At 39.9% G+C, this 26,537-nt stretch overlaps 1 protein-coding gene across 3 annotated transcripts in view; it reads right to left on the bottom strand.

The window, feature by feature from the left end:
• FAM110B (family with sequence similarity 110 member B) overlaps positions 1–16,379 on the bottom strand; it is a 116,240-nt gene extending 99,861 nt beyond the window's left edge. For all 3 annotated transcript variants that reach the window (XM_042465232.1, XM_042465231.1, XM_042465235.1), the window contains exon 1: positions 16,070–16,379. The gene's annotated coding sequence lies outside the window, so the exon portion shown is untranslated. The remainder of the gene's footprint in view (positions 1–16,069) is intronic.
• Between the last annotated feature and the right edge of the window lie 10,158 nt (positions 16,380–26,537).

Raw genomic sequence — 26,537 nt, 5'->3', positions numbered from 1 at the left:
GTAGTGGACAACATGCTGACACCAGCCTACAAATATAAATGTACAACAGTTCACTAAAACTGGTTTGTTTGTTTGGCATTTTTGCTGGGTGAGGTGGGGTATAAAACTTCATGTGTAGGAGTTGTCTGGAAAAGCAAGGATATCCAAAACATTGTGCAGACCTCTTAAGATGTATGAAGGCAAAGTGGATACATTCATTAAAGCAGAAGGTACCAGTTTCCCAAATCCATAAAATTTACAGCATTAATATAATTGAATATAAATGAAACAAGGGAACAGTGTTAAACTATTGTCTCACATTTTTTTTTGAGAATCATGTACAAAAACCTAGAAAGCATGAGAATTCAGTCAGTGTGAAAAAGGGAAAAGAAATGAAATTGCAAATTCCATGGGCTTACACAAAAAAAGCTTTCAATAGAACATGTTATTAAGTAGAACATGGTTGATAACTTTCTCAGTTTTTAAAGGCAATTCAGTTCTAATAAAAATGAAATTTCAAACAAAAATGCTCCTTCACATATTTCTTCTCTTCTCATATCTATGTCTGACAGCATGGAACAAACACATTAAGAGATAAAAAATGTAGATACTGTTCTGCTTGTGTGGGCCACAGAGAATGATGCAGATGAAAATTCACAAATAAGTAGATTTCTTGATGTCCTAATTTTTCCTTTTGATCCCTGTCCATCACCATTACCACCATGCTCTCTAATCAGATCAGAAGGTCAAATAAACAATGCAAGAAAAATAAATTTATTATTCATTTATGGTAATGCTTCAAATGTGCTAGTGACTTTACAGAATGTTCAAGAAATTCAGCTTATGCCCAGGGGAATGCATAATCGAAAGGACAGTCATGCAAGCCAAAGAGATGTTTAAATTACAAAGGAATTTTTAGATGTCTCTACACATTCCATAAACAGAATTCTGTTTTTAAAAACATGCAAGTATGGAAAGAATAAGGTCAATACACAGAGGTGCAGGAAAGCAGATGCACTAGTTTACAAACAAGTAAGAGTCTACAATTGCAGGCAGAGGGGCTTGTTGAGCTGGCATCGAGGAAAAGGTCAAATCTGATTGATTAAGCCAGACTATAGACATGTCAGAAAGAGACAGGTGACTGAACCATTAGAACCAACCACTCAAAAAATAAACTAGCTAAATGAAGTTTATTCACATCAGTGACACAGCATACTGTTTGCACTTTCCAAAATTTAGAGAGGATGGTGTGTGGGGGTGTGTGCGCGTGCGCCTTCAAGCTGCCTGACAATTTACAGTAACCCCATGAATTTCACAGAATTTTCTTAGGTAAGGAAGGAAACTCAGAGGAAGTTTTGCAAGTTTCTACCTCTGAAATATAGCCTGTGGCACCTGGCATTGCTTAACAGTCTCCCATCCAAGTACTAGGATAGGAGCCTTCAGATAAAGTCATTCGTGCTGTAGGATTCCTTTTCCTTGGAGGATCAGGGACAGTGATCATATTGTCCTTGGTCTTTACTAGTTTAGAATGGGACAATCTCATGAGCAGGGGTTCCCAACTTGGGGGTTGCAACCCCTTCGGGGGTCGCTCAACCCTTTCTCAGGGGTCGCCAGGTTGGGAATCCCCCCTGCCTCCCCCTCCTCCCCACAGATGCCGGCGCTGGCACAGGCACTCGCAGTGAGAAGGGGACGGGGCTCCCTCCTCCTCTCCTTCTTCCCAGGGCTGCAGGCAACCATGTGGATAAGGGGATGGGGATGGGGCTCCCTCCTCCTCTCCTTCTTCCCGCAGCTGCAGGCAAACACGGGGAGAAGGGGACGGGACTGCAAGTCCCAGCAGCTTTTGCGGCCAGAATCAAAGAATCATAGATTCATAGAATCGTAGAGTTGGAAGAGACCACAAGGGCCATCCTGTCCAACCCCCTGCCATGCAGGAAATGTCAATCAAAGCATACCAAACAGATGACCATCCAGCCTTTGCTTAAAGACCTCCAAAGAAGGAGACTCCACTACACTCCGAGGGAGTGTGTTCCACTGTCAAACAGCCATTACTGTCAGGAAGTTCCTCCTAATGTTGAGGTGGAATCTCTTTTCCTGCAGCTTGCATCCATTGTTCCAGGTCCTGTTCTCTGGAGCAGCAGAAAGCAAGCTTGCTCCCTCCTCAATATGACATCTCTTCAAATATTTAAATAGGGCTATCATATCACCTCCTAACCTTCTCTTCTCCAGGCTAAACATCCCCAGCTCCCTAAGTCGCTCCTCATAGGGCATGATTTCCAGACCCTTCATCATTTTAGTCGCCCTCCTTTGGACACGCTCCAGTTTCTCAATGTCCTTTTTGAATTGTGGTGCCCAGAACTGGGGCCTGACCAAAGCAGAGTACAGTGGCACTATTACTTCTCTTGATCTAGACACTGTACCTTTATTGATGCAGCCTAAAATTGCATTGGCCTTTTTAGCTCCCGCATCACACTGTTCACGCATGTTCAACTTATGGTCTACTTGGACTCCTAGATCCCTTTCACATGTAGTTTCATTCAGCCAGGTGTCCCCTATCCTATATCTGTGCATTTTATTTTTCCTCCCTAAGTGCAGTACCTTACATTTCTCCATGTTGAATTTCATTTTGTTAGCTTTGGCCCAGCTTTCTAGTCTATTCAGGTCATTTTGAATTTTGATCCTGTCCTCTGAAGTATTAGCTATGTCAGGAAATGACATTTGTGTGGCCACTAGGGGGAGCTGTTGTGCAGACAATTTGGAGCTCCAGTGGCAGCTAATGTGTCAGCATTCAAACAGGGCATCATTGGAATGTTGATGCAACTGTCAACTGTCAGTTCTCAACTGTCACTGAGGGAGAGTGAGACAGTTGGTGCCTGAGAGTGGGCTGAGTCTGTTACTGAGAGGCAGTGAGACGGTTGTGTGTTAATGTGGCTGCCTCAGAGGTTGTGTTATTATTGTTGGCTGGTGTAAATAGTGTGTATTAGAGATGGATGTCAAATACACTGTGTATATCTATATTGTAAATACTACAAAGGAAGATTAAAGCCCTCGTTTAGAGTGAAGACTTGTAAGAGTCATTATTAATTGAAGACATCTTCACAGATTCCTTCTTCTTGGCGTCCTGTCGACGTGGTTGAACTCTGCAGGTGGTCGTGGTGGACACTGCGCGTCATTTCCATAGGTCCCAACAAGGGTTATGGGTGCAGCACACGAGCCACAACAAGCTATTCCTCCTAATTTGGTGTCACCTGCAAATTTGATAAGTATGCCCCCAATTCTGTCATCCAAGTCATTGATAAAGATATTGAATAGCACTGGCCCCAGGACAGAGCTCTTTGGGACCCCACTGGTCACTTCTCTCCAGGTTGAAAAAGAGCCATTGTTGAGCACTCTTTGGGTTCGGCCAGTCAACCAATTACAAATCCATGTAACAGTTGCCTTGTCTAGCCCACATTTTACAAGCTTGTTTGCCAGAATGTCATGGGAAACTTTGTCAAAGGCCTTACTGAAATCAAGATATACTACATCCACAGCATTCCCTTCCTCTACCAAGCTGGTAATTTTATCAAAGAAAGAGATTAAATTTGTCTGGTATGACTTGTTTCTCTCAAACCCGTGTTGGCTTTTTGTGATTATGGAATTGCCTTATAAATGTTCACAGACTCTTTGTTTAATGATCTGCTCTAGAATCTTTCCTGGTTTTGATGTCAGACTAACTGGACAATAATTGTTTGGATCATCTTTTTTCCCCCTTTTTGAAGATGGGGACAACATTTGCCTTCCTCCAGTCTGCTTGGACTTCTCCTATTCTCCAGGAGTTTTCAAAGATTATAGCCAATGGCTCCGATATTACATTTGCCAGTTCTTTTAATACCCCTGGATGTAGTTCATCTGGCCTTCTCCCTCGGCGGCCTCCCTAATTGGTTGGGAGGCTGGGAAGGGGCAGGACTTCCAGACGCAAAGGCCGCTGGGGCTTGTAGGCAGCAAAAAGTCCTGTCCCTTCTTGGCCTCCCAACCAATCAGGGAGGCCGCAGGCGGGACTTTTGTCTGCAATGGGGGTTGCGGCCCAACAAATGTTGGGAACCGCTGATGTAGAACAGTGGTTCCCAACCTATGAGTCAGGACCCCTTTGGGGGTCGAATGACCATTTCATGGGGGTCGCCAGAGACCATTGGAAAACACCTATTTAATTATAGTTGTGAAATAGCAATGAAAATAATTTCATGGGTTTGGGTCACCACAACATGAGGAATTGTATTAAAGGGTCGCGGCATTAGGAAGGTTGGGAACCACTGAGGTAGAGGGATATGTGCAAAGTGAGTGATAATACAAAGCAACTCAATTACATGCACCAACAGAAAGAAGATATTTTGAACAACACAATAAACCATATCCGATATTTGAAAGTGTCTTACAAAATGGGCCATATTAGTTTAAACCAGGGCTAGGCTAGGCTAGCTGCTGTATTCTTCACTGCTGGCTGTGATAGCTGATAGAGTTACAATCCAGCAACATCTTGAGGGCCACATGACTCCCATATCTAACTAAATCAAAATGACCTGCTTCTGAGTACCTGTGTTTTGAGCTGGTGTACTAACCAACGCACACTGGGAAACACTTCTATTATACCTACATTTATTGAGCAAAGTAATATAAAAATCCAAATGAATTTCTGTCTCAAATAGGCACGAGGCATTTTATGTTATAGATAGTGGATGGGGGATGGTCAGAAGGGGCATTTTGTGTTTCTGAACAATAGCTAAGAAACAGGGAGGCCAGCAAGCTGCTAAAGATAATTTCTGTTGAGCAAAGCCCTAAGTTATTAATAAGACAGAATCTCCTGACCTAGATATTTTCCCTAGCTACAAGGAGGAAAAAGAGATTGCTTTCCTTTTTAAAAAACAGCAACATGTTATATCAGACACTGAATTACACTGTACAGAGACTAAAACAAAGATAATGTCTTTATATAGTATAAAGAGATCAATTCCTTTTTTCTTGAACTCAAAGTATAAACATTTATTTTCAAAACCAGATGTTTCATTTATTTTACCTCTGCTACCTTTGTTAAAAAAAAATAACCAAATACTACATAGGAATCCTAGTACTGTACAACACATCAAACTTAAACCCACTATAGAGATTTCCACATATAATGCTTATTTTAAAAAAAAATTATATCAGCTCTTGCCTTAAATACACTGCCCATCAGCACAATAGATAAAAAGTGAAGTTGTCAATAGTCTGCATTTTTATCATCATAATGCTATTTAAGCTAACATATAACATCAACAGTCATGTTGAAACAAAGTAACAAAATCCAACACAGAAACACATTACTGGTTATTGATTTCTTGAGACAGAAATTTTCCCTGGATAGAATCACTCCTGCAAAGGGGATAGCCATTTTCCTCATCTAAAACTCAAAGAAGATGTTATCTTTTTCTGGAGATTGATCTGCCATAAACACAGGAGTGCTGAGCAAACAAAAAACAAACAATGATGAACATATCCAAACTGTGTTTTTTCTTGTTTGTCTGAATATTCAAACCATGGTCTAAATTTCAAAGTATATTAAGAACAAAAGCTATTTTAAATAATATCTGAATTGGGCCCAGGACTCTGACTAGGATCTGGTGCTGGTGGCGATTGTGTTGCAGAGCTTATTTCTTGAAACACATTCTATTTGAAAGCTGAAAACAGCAGCAGAACACTCCAACACCATGGTTTAAATGTTTCTCTAAAAGCAGAAAGAAAATGGTGACTACATTAGAATGATTATAGCCTTTAACTTTAATGTAATAATTAAGAACACAAAAGCTGACATACACAAATGTCTCATTCAGATGTCCCATTCACATCCTTCAAAGTCTGATTCCTCAAGGTACTTCTTAGAAGGGAAGCACCAAAGAACTACCTTCACTGCAATTTTTCCTCCCAGGCATCTTAACAGGTCAGAAACACCACCATGGTGGAGAAAGAAGAGGAGATTTATGGGCCTGAACAGACAGAGCAAAATAAAGCTGCTTCGGGTCACATTGGAGGTATGCTGTTTAAATGACACATGTATCTTAAGAGGCCTGAAGTTGCGCCAAAGCTGCACTCCAGTCCTTGGGACTGGAGTGTGGCTTTGGCATGGCTTCCGGCCTCTTAGAACACGTGAATCATTTAAACAGCATACCTCCAAAGTGACCTGAAGCAGCTTTATTTTGCCCTGTCTGTCCAGGCCCTATGCTTCTTTCAGGTGCTCCCAATACAGACTAAGCTCATGCCTTTTGCCACTCTACTCTGAGAATGAGATGATTCCTTTTTTAAAATAAGAGTTAAATTACATTGACCCAAGGATAAGTCAACCCAGGTTTTTTGGGTCAATTTTTTAACTGCAATTTCTAGAATTATACATGAGTGTTTACAGTATTTTTAAAAGATATAAGCAGGCTCCATTGCCTGCAAAACTCAGTCACATGCCCATTCTCCATGCCAGGTTACTGCTATTATATCTTGATTGCAGCTTACAGGGCTGCCAAGTAAAGATATCCTAATGGAGTTGTATCATTAAGCAATACTGAGTGTCCACCACCCATATCTAACATTAAGAGGTTTATTCCATTCTTCTCACTGCTGTTTCCATCATCTCTCACCAGCATGTTACTAAAACAGCATTTCTACAGCATATGTCTTATCCCACACCAGCTGTGCTTTCTGATTTCCCATGGACTGGCTAAAGGCAGGCATGAGGGAGACAGATCTATCTGGCTAAAGCCCAAAGAAGAGAAAGAGAGCATATTGCAAAGTACATCTGGAAAGTGTTACATAAATGTGGCTTCTTTTTCCCTTATGAGGATTACATTTTAATTGAACTCATTTGATAACTTTAGTGTTTAAAACTAGAAAAGTGAATGCATGGTCAGACACTTGATCCAGTTGCTCAAACATGAACTCAGATTACAGTCTATGGTGAACCCACCTTTATGAAGTATAAGTTGGAATGATGAAAAGCCCTAAACAGGTTAGGTCCAGACTATTTGATAGTGTCTTACCATAGGAACCTAGGATCTTCAGGGGAAAGTTTTCTCTTGGTTCTGCCACCATCCCGGGCTCACTTGGTGATGACATGAGAGAGAGCCTTTTTAGTGGCTGCTCCCACAGCTAAGCTGACCCCCTCTTTGCTTTTTTTCCATTGGCAAGCTAAGACGTTTCTATTCAAGCAGGCTTTTAACATATAATTATGTCAGGGTGACTTTTATATGTGCTTTCAGGTATGCATTTTAACTTTTGTATATTTTTATGTAATTTATACAATTTTAGTTCAATTATTTTAATTGTTTTTAAATTTTCACTGAAAAAAATATTTTTATCTGTGAGCTGTCTTGGGTCCTCTTCTCAGAGAAAGGCAGCATATAAGTAAAACTAAATAATAAAATAAAATAAAACCTCCCCACAGTTTAAATAATATAAGGGGAAAGTGTGTCATTCTCATGTTGCACCTTGAAATATTCCAGTATTCTAAACAAAGCTCTGTATTTGTCTTAGAATTTAAGCCTCATTGATGTGTAATACAGAAGTTTACTGAAAAATGCATACCACTGTCTTCTTGTAAGTATATTTATGATTTTAGCCCATGAATTTTATTAGTATTTTTAATGCAAATCAGATATTTCAGTTCAACAAGGAGTGGCAGCTGGAGGAAAAGAATTTTCAAAACTTTAATGCAGCATGAAAAATTAATAGGGAGTGTCATATTAATTTTGTTTAATTAATTGAAATCAAACCTGCCAAATTAGATACCAATCAATTTGGCACCTTATAAAAGCTCTCATTCAAATTCTCTGGAAAATATCACAAAGAAGTACATCTATGTCTTCATTTTATAAATGGCTTTTTAAAAGAGAGAGTGAGGCCCCATACAGACAGACCAAAATAAAGCTGCTTCGGGTCACTTTGGAGGTATGCTGTTTCAATGATGCATGCATACTAAGAGTCCGGAAGCTGCACCAAAGCTGCACTCCAGTCTTTAGGACTGGATTGTGGCTTTGACGTGGCTTCTGGACTCTTAGGACGCATGCATCACTTAAACAGCATACCTCCAAAGTGACTCGAAGCAGCTTTATTTTGGCCTGTCTGTATGGGGCCTGAGAGAGAAAAGAAAAATCTATTGCCCTTTTTCTTCTGAAATCCAACAAGGAATGTTGTTTTCAGCAACAGCAACTATCCAGTTATGAGTCTTTTGCAAGGTTTTTTGAATATTAACCCATACACTAGCTTCTCAAAGAGGAAATCATTTCAAGCATTCAAGAAATGTTACAGGAATTTATTCAAATGACCATATTCTAGCCCAAGGATTTTCAGCTAAGGCAGGGGTGGGAATCATCATGCAGGCCTCCAGATGTTATTGAATGCAAGTCCTGGTAGCCCGAACCATCATAGCCAATAGTAAAGGAAGCTGAGAGCTGTAGTCCAACAGCATCTGGAGAGCTGCATAATTCCTATTCCTGATTTAACAACCATAATTTATGATAGACATGTCACAAACTTCTCAAATTGTTCAAACAGTTATTTTAACAAACAGCTATCTCATGGAGTGCACGCATAAACATACAAAGCACCACCACATATACCTCATAAGTGGACATGTTCTGTGACCTATTTCATTACATATGATAGCAAACATCATCTTCAAAATATTCATGAAGAAAATCCTTTGATCAACTTAAATTTCATTTAAAACAAGAAAAATATAGTTCTACAGGCAGCAAGCTGAGGAACTTACCAAGAAAGTAAAGTAAAATATCTTTCCACTAGATGTATTGAAAGATAAACAAGTGGACAAACATTCACGCAAGGACTTCTTCACCTGTCTTACTCCCTGCATCCCACACATCTTCAAGTCTTCTTTGGAGAAAGTTTAAAGGTATACAGTCAAGAGAAGAAAACAGTTACACCAGTGGTTTTCATTCCACTGGTGGGTGGACAAGATGTAGTCCATGGCTTACACAGAATGCCTACAGACCTTTGCAATGCCACTGTCAACCAAATGGATGAAGTAGTTCAACACAGCTACCTCTGTCCATGGTAGTAGCAGCCTGCCATTAGTTAAAAACACTTAGTAGGAGATAGACATTTAAAAAACCCCATAAGGATTAATGCAAGAATAAAATGTTGCAAGTTTTACTGCAATTGAATGTCCCTTTAAAAACCCCTTAAAGGTATTTACTTTTTGCACAATCAGGAATGCACCCAAGTTTATAGAAGGAATATCTGCCATATGCTGAGATGAAAAAAATGTCAAAAGCTGTCAGTCTCACAATGCAATGATACTTCTGAACATGTAATTCTTTGATCTTTTCAAATTTCACACTAGGTTTAACACTGATGAGAAATGGGAAAAAACTTTGCTTTATCTACTTTCTTTAATGCATGTGTTTTTTATTCACTAAATTGTTGAAAAATTGCAAAAGCTGGCAAAAAGTAACCAAAAAAAAAAAGAGATAGTGAAGACTATAGAACTAATGGATGCTCTGCCTCCAGTTATTAATTTTGTCACTCTTGGCCTAAAATTGAACAGACTTTTCCTAAGAGGAAGGATTGTTCCCAAAGGAGTTGCAGAATTTCATAGATCAAATATAAAAACAAAGGCAGTTTTGTACAAATACTGCAGGATACATTTTGCTGTGGGCAGGAGGAAACAGATGAAATGGCATCTACTTGTCTGATTAAATTCAATTTAAAAAGAGGTTACATTGGGTTAGCAAACTGTCCTATGGTTATAGAAAGCCACAAATAGGCATTTTAAGAAAAGGAGTACCTTACATTTAATTAATATTTTTTGTCAGAAGCCTTTTACCAATGCTGAATTTTGCTACAATACAGGCCTTTGTAAGATTGCATATATTATTTCAACATCAGAGACAAGTCTATTTTTAGTTTTGAAATATCAACATTAAATGGAAGAAGAAAAGTGGACAGTATGCATACATAGATACAATAGATGCACACACAATTTGTCCCATTTGCTATTTTTATATTTTCTTCTTCCTCTATACTGAGACAATTTTTCATCTGTCATTTTTTCTATTCATAAATGGAGATATTTGGATGACAACCCCAAGAGTTTTTAAATCCATTTTGAGTGTTCTGAATGGCTTATTCCTCAAGCTAATCAATGTTATTTTAACAATGATACATGGGAGGATTGGTGAAAATCTCTGCTATTACAGCTGGAATGTAAGAACAGCACTTTTCCAGCAACAACGGAGGAAAAAGTCATATTTATTGATCTGCTTGGGTCAACCCAGTGGTCTATTTTTTTTTCTTTCTTTTGTTCTGTGCCATTATCAGATAGGATAATTTGGTATTCTTACATAATAATGAAATATCATTACATAAATACATAATAATTAAATATTATGTGATATATTTTGAGACTGTGCAACAATAAGAAGGAACTCCTGTTCTTGAACTTTTTGTCAAAAGATACCTGGATGCTACAAAAAGAAGAAGAAAAAGAAGAAGTTGGGCTGCCAGCACTGTAAAAGGACTGCCGGATTTTATGTTGTTGAACAGTAATCAATTAACTGGCAACCACTATAGTTTTAAAAGTTAGAAAATGTATTAAAATAATGAAATTTCTACCTACATATGTGGCATTTTTCTTCTCTAGATTTTCCCCTCTAAAGGCAAAAAACCCTTCCTTTGAAATTTGACCACTTCATCAGCTTTTTAAGAAGTCTGCCCTCACAGAAGCCTAATTTCACATAATGTTGTGACAGATGTGTACCAGATTTGGGACAAGGAAGGAGCCTAGCCTAGAGGAAAGAGCTTTGTCTTTATTTATTCATAACAGAATGAAGGCACTCAAGTCAGCTCCCAAATCAAATCATAAATATGCAGTAGTTCTGGTCCAGTGTTATGATAGCTTTTATGTTTTATGGTCTTTCCTTTATGTTTTTGAAAAATATTTTGTTTGCCAGACACTTTATAGAATAGAACAGTACAATGAAAATATTTAATATATGATATATGATATATGATATATATATATATATATATATATATATATGCGCAATGAAATACAAAAGCTTCAGAATACATCCTTCTAAGTGAAGAATAGCTAACTTGGACTGATACTGCAGAGATGTAACAGTATCTCACAAAATGTTTGTTATTATGATACCTTTGATGAAAATGCTTAAAGGTAGGATTTTCTCTCTCTCTCTTCTGGGTGCAGTGAGATTATTTAAAAATAACCAAAGTAAATTTGTATTCCAACCAACCAACCAACCAACCTTTAATTTGTATTCCAGTATCACAAGCTTCCGATGACAGGGGAAATCAATTCAAGGGTTACTGTCTCCCACATGGAAGGCTATGTAAATGCACTTGTATGGGAGATAATCCCATTATAGCAGACGTTTGCCAATTTTCTTCCTTTTAATAGTTTTCACACCATCTTATCAAAGAATCTCTGCACATCTGCCCCAGAATCCTCGAACATAGCAAATTAAAATATATGAATTTTAGATCATACACCATATTCATGGAGGCACTGGCCATACCTACTTAAATTCCCAGACCTCTTAAAGGAAATCTTTCAACATATCTGTACTTCAAATCTGTACTTCAAAGTAAGAGCAGTAATAGAAGACAAGCTATCTGTCAAAGCAGTTTGTCTGCTTTTATTGATCATCCAATTAAAGAATCACTGATCAGTCTCAAAAAAATCCGTGACTCCTCAGGAAAGTTTTAAAGTCTCTGTTCTAGAAGACAGGGTCAGCACACAGAATACATTTTAAACCTACTGGATGCATGAAAGCACTTACTAAAATTTGTTGCACTAAGTATTTCACAGAGTCACAGAGATCCAAAGAATACTTGTAAAATATCTACTCCAACTAACTACCAGTGTAAGGAATTCAAAGTAAGAGCATTCCTCACTGATGGCTGTTCATTTTCTTCTTCAAGACCTCCAGGGAGAAAGAATGGTTAAAAAGTAGGTCTTAATGATCAACCAACAAGATCTGGCTGCTCTTTAAATCAGTTCAATGTATTTCTTTCCTCCAGGGCATAAGAGGACTAAAGCAATCTCTCTCACACACATTCTCTACCTTTCTCTCTCTCACACACACCAGTCTTCTTCAGGCTAAAACATTTTCTCTTCCTCTAAATTCCTGATAAGACATACCCACATCATGGGCCATCTTCACTGTCCCTTTAAATTCAGTTCACTTTCTCTATATCCTTCTTAAAGTGTTGTCGCCCCAACTAGATACATTATTCCAGATGACTAGTGCAGACTATCACTTTTCATAGTTCTGTTCATGCATCTTAAAATCACAACAGTTGTCTTTTGTCCAGCCACATCAAACTATTGGCTCACGTCCAGCTTGTGATAAAGACTGCAGTTAATCACAGGAGCTATGGCAAAAGCTACTTTCCTCAGTCTTATACCTGTACATTATTTATTTATGCCCCAATACAGAATCTGTGGATTTTTTTTTTTACATTTCAAACATGTTTTGAACTCAAAGATCATTTTGAATTTTAGTCTGTTGCTCAAGTTGTTCTCTATCTTGTGTCTTCTGAAAACGTGACAGGTGATGTTTGGGGCAGGCAATCTCTAAGCCAGGGGCGATTATTGGTAGAGTGCAAATCCTATCCTAACTTGTGGTGAAGGAAGATTAAAACTGCAGTTCAACATCTGGCAGGCGACACGGCCCACACCCCAAAACTTAGTCATTGATAAAATCTGTTGAAGAATATCAGACCAAAGTTTTGTGGCACCCCACTCAAAGACTCCCCTGAGTCTGATCAGGAGTGTTACACTCTGAGCGTCTGAGCTTTCCAACCAGCTGCAAATCCACATGGCAGTACTGTCATCTAGCTTTCATCGAGTTTGTTAAACCTACCATCATGGGGAGAGAATTCCCTCTGAAGCCAGTTATTACTTTTATCTCCACATACTAGTTAAAGGAGAGAGAAAGTATTTTCCCTGTGACTCAGAAAGAGCTACAGTAACATTCACTGTAGGAACTTTCTCAGGCCATATTTTTTACTCAGCCATTGTACTGCACTGGCTCTGGGATAGGCAGTTCTGGGATGCTGACATAACATTAACACAAAGAAGGAAAATACAATTAAAAGGATGTGGGCAGACATCTATTGAGGGTATTTTAGGTTAAAGACATCCTCTGTCAGAAATCTGGGTTTACATTCTCTTCTTGATCCATGCCAACAATACTATATCAACAGAATACTATAATCCTATACTAACTTTATATTGACTGTATACAGATATGGTGGAACTGGCTATTCCAGTTCCATAACAGTTGCACATAAAAACATGGTTATACTTTGATAATAATAATATTTGTATCCCGCCTCTCCCTGTATTGGATCGAGACAACACAATCCTATCCATGTTTACGCAAAAGAAGCCCCAATGTGTTCATCGAGACTTATTGGCAAAAATAGCTGCAATGGCTACTGAACTTTTCAACAACAACAACAAAAGAAATATAGATGGATACTGTAAACCTGTAATCCTAAACACAATTACCAGGAAGTGTACCTAAAATTGTGACTTTCTTATGACTACACACGTGAGAGTTGTACTACAGTGCATGAAGCTGGTATGCAGTGCCAATTCCACAGGCACACTTCACCACACTCAAGAAAGACTAGGTAAGCACAACACAGTAGCCAGACACACTGCTTCTAAGTATGTTTATCCAAAAGTAAACCTCACTGAAGATGAAGACAGACTGACATCCCAAAGCAGGGTAAAAGCCCTTTCAAACACATGGTCACCAAATTCTGTGGTATTCTTTTTCATGGCCAAAACTGTGTGTATGTTCAGAGTCTCAGCCCCACAGCTGGGATGCCTGTGGGTCTGCCTTTCTTCCAAGTTCAGTCAAGGAGACAGGACTGCATCCTTATGAAGCCCAGGTCCTAAAGGAAACATCTTCCAACCAGAAGCTGAGCCAGGAACCCAAGCACACAGGTAGCACAAACAACAATATTCACAGACCCAGCAATGTCAGTCTGAAAAAAGAGTCTACAAAAGGATCTTGCAGCACCTTTGAGATGAGGGCTACATCTGCACTGCAGAAATGATCAAGTTTGAGACCACTTTAACTGGCATGGTGCAAAGCTATGGAATTTTGGGAAGTCTAGTTGTTGCAGCATAATCTGGTTCGAGACCACTTTCACTGCCATGGTTCAAGGTTACGGAATTTTGGGAAGTGTAGTTTGTTGCGGCATAAGCTGCTTTGACACCACTTTAACAACCACGGCTCAGAGCTATGGAATTTTGGGAAATCTAGTTTGTTGCAGCATCATCTGGTTTAAGGCCACTTTAAGTGGCATGGCTCAAGGCTATGGAATTTGGAGAAGTCTCGTTTGTTGCTGCATAACCCACTTTAACTGCCATGGCTCAATGCTATAGGATTTTGGGAAGTGTAGTTTGTTGCAACATAAGCGGCTCGGACACAACATTGTACCTGCTGGGACTCAGGGCTATGGAATTCTGGGAAGTGTACTTTGTTGCAGCACAACAAAGTACACTTCCCAAAATCCCATAGCCTTGAGCCCTGGCAGTCACAAAGTAGTGTTGGGGCAGATAATGGCACTACACTTCCCAGAATTCCTGAGCCCTGGCGCTTCCAAGTGCTCTCAAAGGGGATTTTCTTTTTCTATAGCCTAACTGAAAGACACAAGTTGACAGCATGGGCTTGGGGGCAGGCTCGAGCATCCGCTTCCTCAGATGCATTTACTCATAAAGGAGGGTGCACCAAAGATGCCTGAAGTTGGCCCTTCTTCCCACAGAACCCCACATCCTTGAGCCATGGCAGTGGAAGTGGTCTAGATGAGGGTAGCAGGAAAAACCCCTCTCCCCACAAAACACACACAGGGGAGGAGACCCAGAATGGATGCAAGGAGGTCTCCCTTTTCTCCTCTTCCCAAATACAACCCCATTTTCCTCTTCCCAGCAAGCCTAGGCTTCCCCTCAGCTGCGACCAAGCGCCTCCCTCCTTCCCTCAGTGCCTCCTCCACCATCACAGAGTCCCCCCTCTCCTCCTCCCCCCTTATATTGGGGAAGGGGCTGCAGAGCCCAGTCCAGGTGGCCCTGGTTGGCGCATGCCCAATCCAGCCTGTCCTCTCGCCCGCCCCCAGGCTGACCAGACGCCCTTCTTTTCCCGGACCTGTCCTCCATTTCCAACCTTGCTGCCCAGGCGGCCTTTCCAAATGCCCCTCTGTTTGGAGCAGCATGCATTTTGCACGGGATACGAGCGTTTTGAGCCCCTGGCTGGCCAGGTCCTCCTTTTTCTCACCCTCCATTTTGTGTTGGGCCCCACAACAAACTCCAGCTCCCAGAATTCCATAGCCTTGAGCCAGAAAGAGTTATGTTAAAGCAGTGCCAAAACGGGTTATTTCTCCAGTGTAGAAAAGTTCCCATTCTCCCAAATGCTCGTGCCACCCACTTCTGTCTTTTGGGGTCCCAAAACCACCTTGAGTCTCTATATTGGGAAGAAAGCAGGGTATAAATAAACCGAATAATAATAATAATAATAATAATAATAATAATAATAATAATAATAATAATAATAATATTGCACTGCAGAAACCAGTCTGTGAGGCTGCTTTAACTGCCCTGGGCTCAGTGCTTCTTAAACCCGAAACACACTGCAGAAATAATCCAGTTTGAGACCGCTTGAACTGCCCTGGCCTCAGTGCTAGGGAATCCTGGGAATTGTAGCTTCTTGGGCCGCCAGAGGGCTCAAACTGGATTATTTCTGCAGTGTGTTTTGGACCTTAGGAACTGTGGTACCAGACCTCTGTGTGTGTGTGTGTGTGTTTCTGTCTCTGACAAGAGAAGGCTCCATGTCTCCCAAAACGACAGCTCCCAGGATGCCCGAGCCTTGAGCCTTCCTGCAGGGTGCCTTGGACCAGAAAGGCAAACAGTGGCTGGCATGAGCCTGGGGAGCCCTTGCTCCTTCGGGGGCCTTCTGCATTGTCTTCCCTCGGAGGGTGTCTGGGGAGGCCCTCCCCTTCCCTGGCCTTGTCCTCCAGAGGACGCCCCTGGGCTCCTTCTTACCTGGGAGGCTGAGAGGAGGCGAAGCGGAGCCCTCCCCTGAAGCCCCAGCCAGGGCTGCCGGCTCCCTCCTTCTCTGCAGGGCTTTGCCAAGGCCGAGCGGGCGCCTTCCCCCTTCCCTCCATAAGCAGCCCTCCCAGCCCAAGGCCAGCCACAAAGCAAGAGCCTCCCGGCTTGGACCCAGGCTCTCCTCCTCCTGCTGCTGCTTTCCTTAAGGCTGGGCCAGAACGGCTCTCATCAGCAGTGGGTTCGCCTTGGGAATGGTTCTTCCCTTCGCCTAGGTCTACCTCTCTTTCTCTCTCTCAACCCACCAACTCAGCTCCCCCCTTCAGCCTCTCCAGATGGTTTGGTCCGTGTTGAAATGGGGAAGGGGCGGGGCTGGTCGATTTTGTGTTTTGGGGGGAGAGCTGCTGCTGCTGCTGCTGCTGCTGCTGCTGCTGCTGCTTTTGGTTTCTGGTGCACAATAGGCTCCAAGTGATTAAGACACTGACTCTGTTGGTTGCAAGATGGGCAGGTTGGCAGTTCAAGGCCCGGGTGCCCCACGATGGGTAAGATCCCCTCACTAGTCCCAGCTTCTGCCAACCTAGCGGTTTGAAAGCATGCAAATTCAAGGAGATAAATAGGTACTGCTCCGGTGGGAAGGTAAACAGCGTTCAGTGCAGTCATGCTGGCCACTTGACCACAGAGTCGTCTCTGACAACTGAAAGACACAACTTGACAGCCTTGTCAATGGGGGATACCTTTGGCGGAGCAGCCGCAGCTCAGAAAGCGGAGCTCCCCTTCCTCCCCCCTTTTAAAGGAAATATTCCCCATTCATCCCAGGAATTGGGGTCCAAAACACACCACAGAAATAATCCAGTTTGAGACCGCTTGAACTGCCCTGGCTCAATGCTAGGGAATTCTGGGGGTTGTAAATCGCCGAGAGTTCAAGCGGCCTCAAACTAGATTATTTCTGCAGGGTCATAGAATACTATTAAGTCTGGATTAATAGATATGTGGACCATATGTTGGGGTCTACAGTCCCCAGAATTCCCTAGCATCGAGCCTGGGAAGTTCATAAGGTCTCAAACTGGATTATTTCTACAGTATGTTTTGGAGCAAGGAAGGAAGGACATACTTGGGAAATGTTGTTGTTGTGTCCCTTCAAGTCATTTGGTTTCAGGGTGACCAGGCGTCCTCCTTTTCCAGGACCTGTCCTCCATTTCAGCCTTCTGTCCAGGAGGAATACCCAAATGTCCTCCATTTGGAGCAGGACTGAGAAGCCAGAATTTACATTTCTAGGAGTCATTTTTAGCTATTGATGTGGCCATGTCCTCCATTTTCCTCCAATGCACTATATTTTGCCATGCCTTGTCCTTCTTTGCGGTTCAGACATCTGGTCACCCCACCTCCTACATACCAAAATCTGTAGATGTTCAAGTCCTGCTAAATACAAGAGCATAGTAAAATGGTGTCCCTTATATAAAATGGCAAAATTAAAGTTATTTGGAATGTATGCTTTCTTTGTATATTTTAGATCCTTGCATATGGAGGGCTGAGCATATCCTGCCTGTCTCCCAATATAGGGACTGAAAGTGGTGCAGATCAACAAGTTAGGCTAAAGCTGTTACTTAACATTTATTTTACCATAGGAGGTATAATTTTAGCAGCATCTAAGGTTGCATCCGCACTGCAGAGGTAATCCAGTTTGACACCATTTTAACTGCCATGGCTCAGTGCTATGGAATTCTGGAAACTGTAGTTTGTTGTGGCACCAGACTCAGAACCAACTGGTGTTCCTTGCACAGGTTTGAGTGTGTGATGTGTGCCTTCAAATCATTTCCAATTTATGGTGATCCTTTGCAAGATTTTTTCAGAGGAGGTGTTGCTATTGCTTCCCCCTGAGGCTGAGAGCATGTGACTTGCTTAAGATCACCCAGTGAGTTTCATGGCTGAGCTGGGATTTGAACCCTGGTCATAGTCCAATGCTCAAACCACTACACCATGCTGGCTCCTTTCACTCATTTACTCTATGGTAAAAATATTAAAAATTGAAGTCCTCTGTCTCAAAATATGTCAGACTGCAGTCTGGGACCGAGAGTGCCACCTCTTCTCAAATTATGATGTGCAGTTTCCAGCCAGTGATTTTCTTTTTCATCAATTGGACTGGAATATTAAGTTCAAGTTCAAGGTAACATTTATTGTACTAGCCAAATTTGATTCTCTTCTTGCAAAAAAAAAAAAAAAAAAAAAGGTAGCACATAAGCTTAGTTTTAAAATGACTATAGGAAGCAAAATGATGTGGACACGCATAAAGATTCTTGCTAGACGTTCCTTTCATTTGTAAATAAAGAACTGGCCTAAATGTTTTACAGAAGTATGTTTTTTAGTTCAAATATAATTGCAGTATAGGTATACTGCGCATATTTAGAACCAGCTCCCATTGAATTAAGTGGCACATATGCTCATGCAACTGGAGCCAGTGTGATATAGTGGTTTGAGCACTGGACTATAACTGGAGAATAGGATTCAAATCCCTGCTCAGCCAAGGAAGCCCACTAGATGGCCTAGGGCAAGTCACATTTTCTCAGCCTCAGAGGAAGGCAATTCTGAACAAATTTAGCCATGAAAAGCCTGTTGTAAGTTCACCATAAGCTTGAAACAACATGAAGGCACACAACAACAACAAGTGGGTCTAGCAGTTCAGTCTACATTCTATTACAATTATATATAGTCACTTAATACTGCGAAGCTGCTCTGAGTCTCACCCCTGGGAAAAGAGCAGAATATAAATAAACAACAACAACAATAATAACAATAAGATATTTGGTCCACATTCTAGGGTCAAACTGTCATCATGTACTTTTCAGTATATGAAAATACAATCAGTATTCAAACGTTACCATAACATATTAGAAAACAATGATAGAATTAATAATAGAATAGCACAAAACCAATACTGTATCTTGTTACTTGATTTTAACCGGCTGTGGTCCTGGGACTAATGAGAGAAATGTTCTATTGCTACTACTATATATAGTCTCTGTCTTTTTTACTATGGTCCAAAACACACTGCAGAAATAATCCAGTTTGAGACTGCTTTAACTGCCCTGGCTCAGTGGGAATCCTGGGAATTATAGTTTATTATGGCACCAGAGATTTTTGACAAAGAAGGCTAAATGTCACAAAACTACAGTTCTTAGAATTCCCTAGCATTGAGCCAGGGCAACAAAAGTGGTCTCAAACTGAATTATTTCAGCGGTTTGTTTTGGATCTGTATTTCTTTTGTATAGTATTCATTTCTTTCCTTTTAAAATGGAAAATACATATATAAAAATGAGAAGATCCTGCTAAAAGTTCATTTAAATAGAAGAAGAAAGCATTACTTACTATACTTAAAAATGTTTCTGCTCATTACTTTTGAAATATAACTTCATAAAGCCCAGTCTTTTTGAGAAAAAAAAGTATTGCAAGTCACCATTGTATCTTATTGTTATTGTTGGGTTGTAATCCCGCCTCGATCCACCTGGGAGAGGCGGGAAAATATAAATAATAATAATAATAATAATAATTATTATTATTATTATTATTATTATTATGTTAACAACTTGTCTTCATCTAATAAGTACAGTCAGCCCTCCATATCCATGGGTACTTCACACTGCTGACTCTTGTGATATGATCCGCTATAGTCCTTGTGCTAGTATATGATTAGCTTTCTACTTCCTTCCTTCCTTTCCTCCAGTGTACAGTATGCTACATTTTTCTTTGCTAAATTTCATATATTTCAAGTTGTATAGGGGTATCTTTAACTTTTCCATATTTTAACCTAACTTCACCCATTAGTGCTAAACTACTAGGACTACAGTTCTAAATACATGGATGGAGGAAGTCCACAGAAGACAGGGTTTATTTCTGGATATACACACAATGTGTTGTGGGTCAAATCTTATTAAAGCTGGCTTGTTTTATTACAACTGCATTCTCTGAAACTTTAGTTTCAGTTATATCAAATTCATTCAGATCTTCCACAGGCAATAGTGGAATTGGTTTTCTACCAAGACAATAGACAAAAATAACATGCATTTTCTCTTAGTATAATAATGAGAAAAAGAAATTGTCATGATTTCATATGCATGCATTTGTGCCACTATAGTAAATGTCACTGTTAAATTAAAAGATCAGTGAGATATGTAAAATAAATGTCACTGTAGTCAGTTGTTCTGGCATGGTTTGAAGTATTAAAAACTAGGATTTTTTAAAACCTCAAATATGTCATTTTCCTTGATGGAAATGGTGTCCTGAATTTTTTAAAAAAAGGAAAAGAAAAGAACAATGATTGTGAGATTTTTGCATTTGATGGGTTTTTGGTGAAAATTCATTTGAACAAAACACATTATTATTATTATTGCATAAAACCCAATTGTTGTTGGAAAACAATTAGAGAGCCCAGGTGGCACAGTGGTTAAATGCCTGTACTATAGCCACTCACTCACAAACCACAAGTTCAATACCAGCCAGGGGCTCTGGGTCAACTCAGCCTGGCATCCTTCTGTAGGTTGCTAAAATGGGTACCCAGCTTGTTCGGGGCAATTAGCTTACAATTTGTAAATAGCTTAGTGCACCAGTAAGCAGTATAGAAATGTACATGTTATCGCTAAAAAATTGTATATGGAAATGAAATTTTTCACCAAAAAAATCCTGAAATCTGAAAAATCATTTAAAATCCACGAAACCTCTTTTAATCTCACCAAATGGCAGATAATTATCTGAAACTGCAAAATGTAATAGGAAAAAATATACATCCCTGCTAAAATAAATGATTCACAGACAAACCCATATATTATATTTTGAAACTATTTCTGGTAATGGCTGAAGTCTTATTCCTACAGCCATCATAAATCTAAGCTCCATTGACAAAACTCCAGTGGCTGCTGGTTTGTTCTCAAGTACAAAGTGCTGATAAGGATCCATAGAGTCCTTCATTTTTTGGGACCAAGCTACCCGAAATACCATATCTTCCCAAATTAGACTGCCCAGGTTCTAAGATCTCTCTGCAATGTTTAGGGGGAACATGAAAAAACATCTTTCTGTGGCTGCTCCAAGCTTTCTGGAATTCCCCTCCTAGGGAAGCTAATAGGTAAAGCACATGGCTGGTAGAGAGCAGCCAGAGGCCATTCCATCCACGACTGAACCACACAGCAACCACACAGCACGCTCCTGAAGCAGGCTGCTGCCTGTGGTCCCAAGCTGGTGCCACCAGGTGCAGATTATTTCCATTCCTTTTTGATCCAGTCCAAAGGAATGGATCATGGTGCCAGAGCAGCTTCCGACTGCTTTGGGGGCATGTGTAATCTGGAAGCTGCTTCTTTTGACATGTGCATTTTGGACCTTTATTGGCTGTCTCCTTTGCTGTCCTTTGTTGGTTGCTGAAAACCTTTTTATTCCTACATGGTTTTTGAAAATGATTGTTTTTAGTACTCTGTGCTACTTTTATTCTTTACTTTTAAATCAATGTTTTAAATTATTTTAATTTTCTTATCATTTAATACTGTTTTAAACACAGCTTTTAATATGTTTTTATTTATAATCGTCTTTATTTTGTAAATTGCTTTGCGTCTCATTTGGCAAAAAAGACAGAGCATAAATAAAGTAATGAATGGGCGGATTGGCTCAAAGCCCTATGAGTTTATGTTGTTCATTCTCTCTCCCCACACTTGTAACCATGCCCCGAATTACAGAATCATAGTCTTGGAAGAGACACAAAGGCCATCCAGTCCAAACCCCTGCCATACAGGGATACATAATCAAAGCACTCCCAATAGATGATCATGTAGATTCTGTTTTAATACCTCTAATGAAGGAGACTTGACCACACTCTGAAGTGCATTCCATTGCTGAATAGTTCTTACCATCAAAATTTTCTTCGTAATTCCACGTTCCTAGGTGTAATCTCTTTTCTTGTAGGTTGAATCCATTGCTCTGTGTTAATGTTATTTTCTCTACTGTGCATCCTTTATTTGTCTCACCATAGCCTTTTGCCTTTTTAAAACTTTTTGCTTGGGAACATTCAACAAGCAGCATTTTTGTGGTGAGGGAGCATGAACAGCAGAAGGAAACACATACCTTTTCATGAGCATTTCCATTTTACATTTTTCCAATTTGTCTGGAAAGATGGCTGGAAAGATTTCGCAAGCTAGGGTAAAATGCATTTACAATTCTTATGAAAGTTGTCTTTTGGAATGGACAGAAAAGGGTCAACACTCTTAGTACCTTACCATGTGTGTTTGTGTGCATATATGTTTTCAAATCATCCGTCTACATATGGCAACCCCACAAATTTTATAGGGTTATCTTAGGCAAGGAATACTAAGATGTGATTTGCTATTGACTTCTAAAATATAGCCCACAGCACCTGGTTTTCTTTGGTAGTCTTCCATCTGAGTACTAACCAGGCCTAACCATGCTTAGCTTCCAAGACCATACAACATCTGGTGCCTCTGGTGTATTGAGACCTCATAACATCATGAATCTTTCTTTGTATCTCCATTAAAACAATATTGGATCTGTCACTGATTGTTTAGAATAAGGCCTAAGATTTCAGGTACCTTTTGCAAAAATTAACTTGAATTCTAGCTAAAGCCTACACTCCTTTGTTTGCTATACTGTATAGTTAAAATAACTATTGTCGGGTTATTGCACCTTAAGATCACCATTCAAGGACCACAATGCTCTTCTATAAGTCTTTGGCCAGGCTTCAGTTTATCCACCAAATTCCACTACTTATACCAGAAAAACTAGGATTTGATCAACTCCTTTGCTCCTGCAAATTTCTTTTTTTTTAAATTAAATATTCTTTATTCGGGTTTTTTTTTAAAAAAACAGCAAAACAGAGTAAACATACAATAACCTGCAAATTTCAATGCACTGTAAAAACCTATTCTAGAAGCCTGAAGAGCACATTGCAATAGTTTTTTTTTTTTTTTTTTTTTTATGAAGGGGTGCTTTGGGGGAGGGGGGGGGGGGAAAAGGCTCTGACTTCGCTAGAAGAAGCCCTGTTATCAGTGGAAAGATTTTGTTTAGAGCCAAAGCTACTTTTATTTATTTATTTTGAGAGAAAAAAACTTCCTCCTTGGTACATAAGGAAGATGACACATAAAAGTATCATTAGAATAACTATGTGTGGCACCATGACACTCTGTTGGATCTCCCAGATCCCTTACACTGTATGCCACCGCTGCCACCAATGTACTGTGTGACCAACTGGTTTTCTCAGATGCCAGCACAATGGGTCTTTCGAATCCCGCCCGCTTGACACCAATTCATATGTGACAGAGAGCTCACTCACTAACTGAAGTGTTCTTATTACTTTTGGTACTCTTGGTAGCGTGTTTGTTGTTAACTGTAAATTAATTCAGGCAACTCCTTGTTCAGCACAAAGAAAGAACTTTATTTACATTCAGAACTTATGATTGTATCTTTCTTGGTGGATGGTTCTCAGGCTTGTGCTATAGTATACAAATTACTTCAGTTGTTAGAAATTCAGTATGTTTATGTTCCCTCACTGACTTAGTTCACACAGAACCTACACCCAGCTTCCTTAGCTGTTAACCTCACAGGTTACTTCTTGAACACAATACACTCAGCTCAGCTCTCTCAGCTGGGCTCTATTTTATATCTGCTCCTCAGGCAGTTTCTAATATCTCCCTCCCCCAGCCTTCATGGCTGGCAATCCCTTAGGATCATGACACACTCTCTATAATACTGGACTTCTTTTGTCCTTTTCAAATATTTCCTCCCTTACATAGGAATCTGACTTCTAATAGGGCCAAACTCTTATCTGCCCTTCTGGCAGTTCTAACTGCACTCATCAGCTCTTGACACATTCCCTGTCACTTCACAGACAGTTTCACTCACTGTCTCCTCCTCCTTTTATACTCACTCATGAGAGCAGTTAGCACCTTTTCCCAGCCTGATTCCTATTGGCTTCCCCATACATTATATTTTGCCTGTTTTTCTCCACACTGTGCAATATACTTTTTTTTTTAAAAAAAGTCACCTGACCAAAGAACTTCCAATATAATTGAGATAAGTCACATCATTTTTGTTACAAAAAAGATCACAAAATTGGCCTCAGTCACATCTGTGAGGAAAAGATGCCACACAAAAAGGCTACCTTAAACCTGCTAAAAGGAATCTTCTTCCATGAATTACTCAGAAGTAAAACTTTCTCAAGGGTCACTAGCAGAAACTAGCAAAGGTGACCACAACGGTTTTGGATCTGCTTGACAGATGGAGCCAGTGGCTGATAATGCAAAATAATAATAATAATAATAATAATAATCCTAAGGACAATGGGTTTGGGTCTGAGATGGATGAAAGTGGAGACAGACTAGTGGAATGGAATGGAAAGGCACAGGCTGGTTAGAGTAAAATGGAAAATTGGATTAATGTTGAGATGTCTAGGGAAGGGCAGAAATTATGGTAAATTTGTACTAGAAAGGTTATCTTGAGAGAGGAGGAGATGCTTTCCTGAAAGTGTGTGCCAGAGAATTATTGCTTGAAGGACAGACCATGTTGAAGCAAAGTAAGGAGTGAAAAAATTATAGGTGGCCATCCTAGAATGTTTGGAGCATAGGCTGTACCAGCTTAGTGCCCAAGTGGAGCGTGAGCCATCTCCTCTGAGGGTAATTCCTACTGAATTGCACGTGATTGCTTCTTTGAATTAATTATTTACCTAGATTTCCTGTAGCCTAACTTTAACTTTCTATTATTTACTCTGCTATCTAACACATTAGTCACTAATCTAGAAGGGTAAGTTCTATATCTAAACTTCAGTAAAAGGATAATAATTTGTTGAAGACATTTTGTAACAGTGTGTGTCACGATTTCTCGACAGCCACTACCTTTCCCTATTTAATACTTATGTACATCTCTCTCTCATACCCAATGATGCTAGGAAGGGAGTTCTGTAGGCTGACTGCCCATGCTTCACCCAGACTCATGCCACTACTATGGGAGTGACTCTCAGAGTGCCAGTGGGAGGGACTGACTAGAGAGCTGAAGGTTAGAATACATGGTGCCACTCCAAAGGCTCTCAAATCATATTAGCCCAGAATCATGCACCAAGCTCACTTTGTCTTATGGCAGAGTTTGGTGTTCTGTCTATAAATCAGCATGTATACCATTTGTGGACAACATGGACTCATTGGAGTTAAATTCAGGGCTTTTTCTCTGCTATTACTCAGAAAATATGCCAGTAGTAGTCTTCTGATAGAAAGAAGGTAAAATATGCTCTGAATATTCTTTTCTTGTAAATTTATCATGATGACGCCTTGAAAGGGATAATGAGGAGGTTATCTCTTGGAATGAAACAGATAAAGTAGGAAAGGACGTGAGCTAGGTTGCTGCTACTCTGATTTGAAAGTACTGGCTGGTATAACACAGTTGCCATGTTGCTAATGTGGTGTACATAAGGTTGAACAGAATTCAAGTGTCCATCAAGGAAAATAATTCAGGTTTCACTTTTCCCAATAAAATAATTATGAAGTATCTGAGTATCCTTAAGTGTTAAAATGTAGTGGTATTGTAATTTCTGAAAATGTAATGATTGTACCCTAGTTGGGACTATTAACTGGGTTCAGGTCATAGAGCTCTGTATCAGAGAAGCCTGGGTCCAAATTGCTGTTGACCTATAAGTTTACTGGTGGTCTGGATAAGCAACTGTTTTGGCCTTACTTCTTGACTCGTAAATTGGGATTGATAATCTACATAGGAGTGTTGTGAGGTTAAACTGTTGAGTTATGTCATACAAAAGTAATAAATAGAGATTCTTTATTTGTGTTTATTTGTACTTTGCCTAGAGAACAGCACAGATGTCTCACAAAGCTGCCGTTGATATGACTGATTGTGAATAACATAGCAAAGCTCTATTCCTAATCCTCCTAACTCTAATAAATCTTCACAATTTTGTTCAAATACACATAAGAGCAGAATGTGCTCCTTGCCACATTATCTTGTTTTGTTTAGCAAATCTCAGGACCTCAGGATTAGGATAAACACTCTAAAATTAAAAAGCTGTTGCTTGATGTGCTAAGCAATAGATTTTAAATACAGTTATATAGCAAGACTTGATATATGACACTGAATACCACCTGCAGGTTATGCAGAATAATTTATAACGAGTGTAAATAACTAGGATGTTGTATCAGTTATGTAAATAAAACAAAACTGGCTGCAGTTCAGAAACCACAGGTCTGCACTCTCAGAAAAAATAAATGTAAAACAGTACAACCATTTGAAAAACCCATTTAGAACCACCTTTCTGATTTGTCTGTTATTAGAATAGAAATGCCATGTGATCAAAGAACATTGGAAAATAAAGAAAATGGATGGATATATAAGATGTATCTACACATTTATAGCAGTTCAATACTGCTGTAACTACTGTGGTTTCATACTGAAGAAACTGGGGCAGGATACAGACCGCCCC

The sequence above is a fragment of the Sceloporus undulatus genome, chromosome 4 (assembly GCF_019175285.1).
Source record: "Sceloporus undulatus isolate JIND9_A2432 ecotype Alabama chromosome 4, SceUnd_v1.1, whole genome shotgun sequence".
Lineage (NCBI taxonomy): Eukaryota > Metazoa > Chordata > Lepidosauria > Squamata > Phrynosomatidae > Sceloporus > Sceloporus undulatus.
Note: the sequence above shows the minus strand (reverse complement) of the source record. Positions and strands in the feature narration are given on the sequence as shown.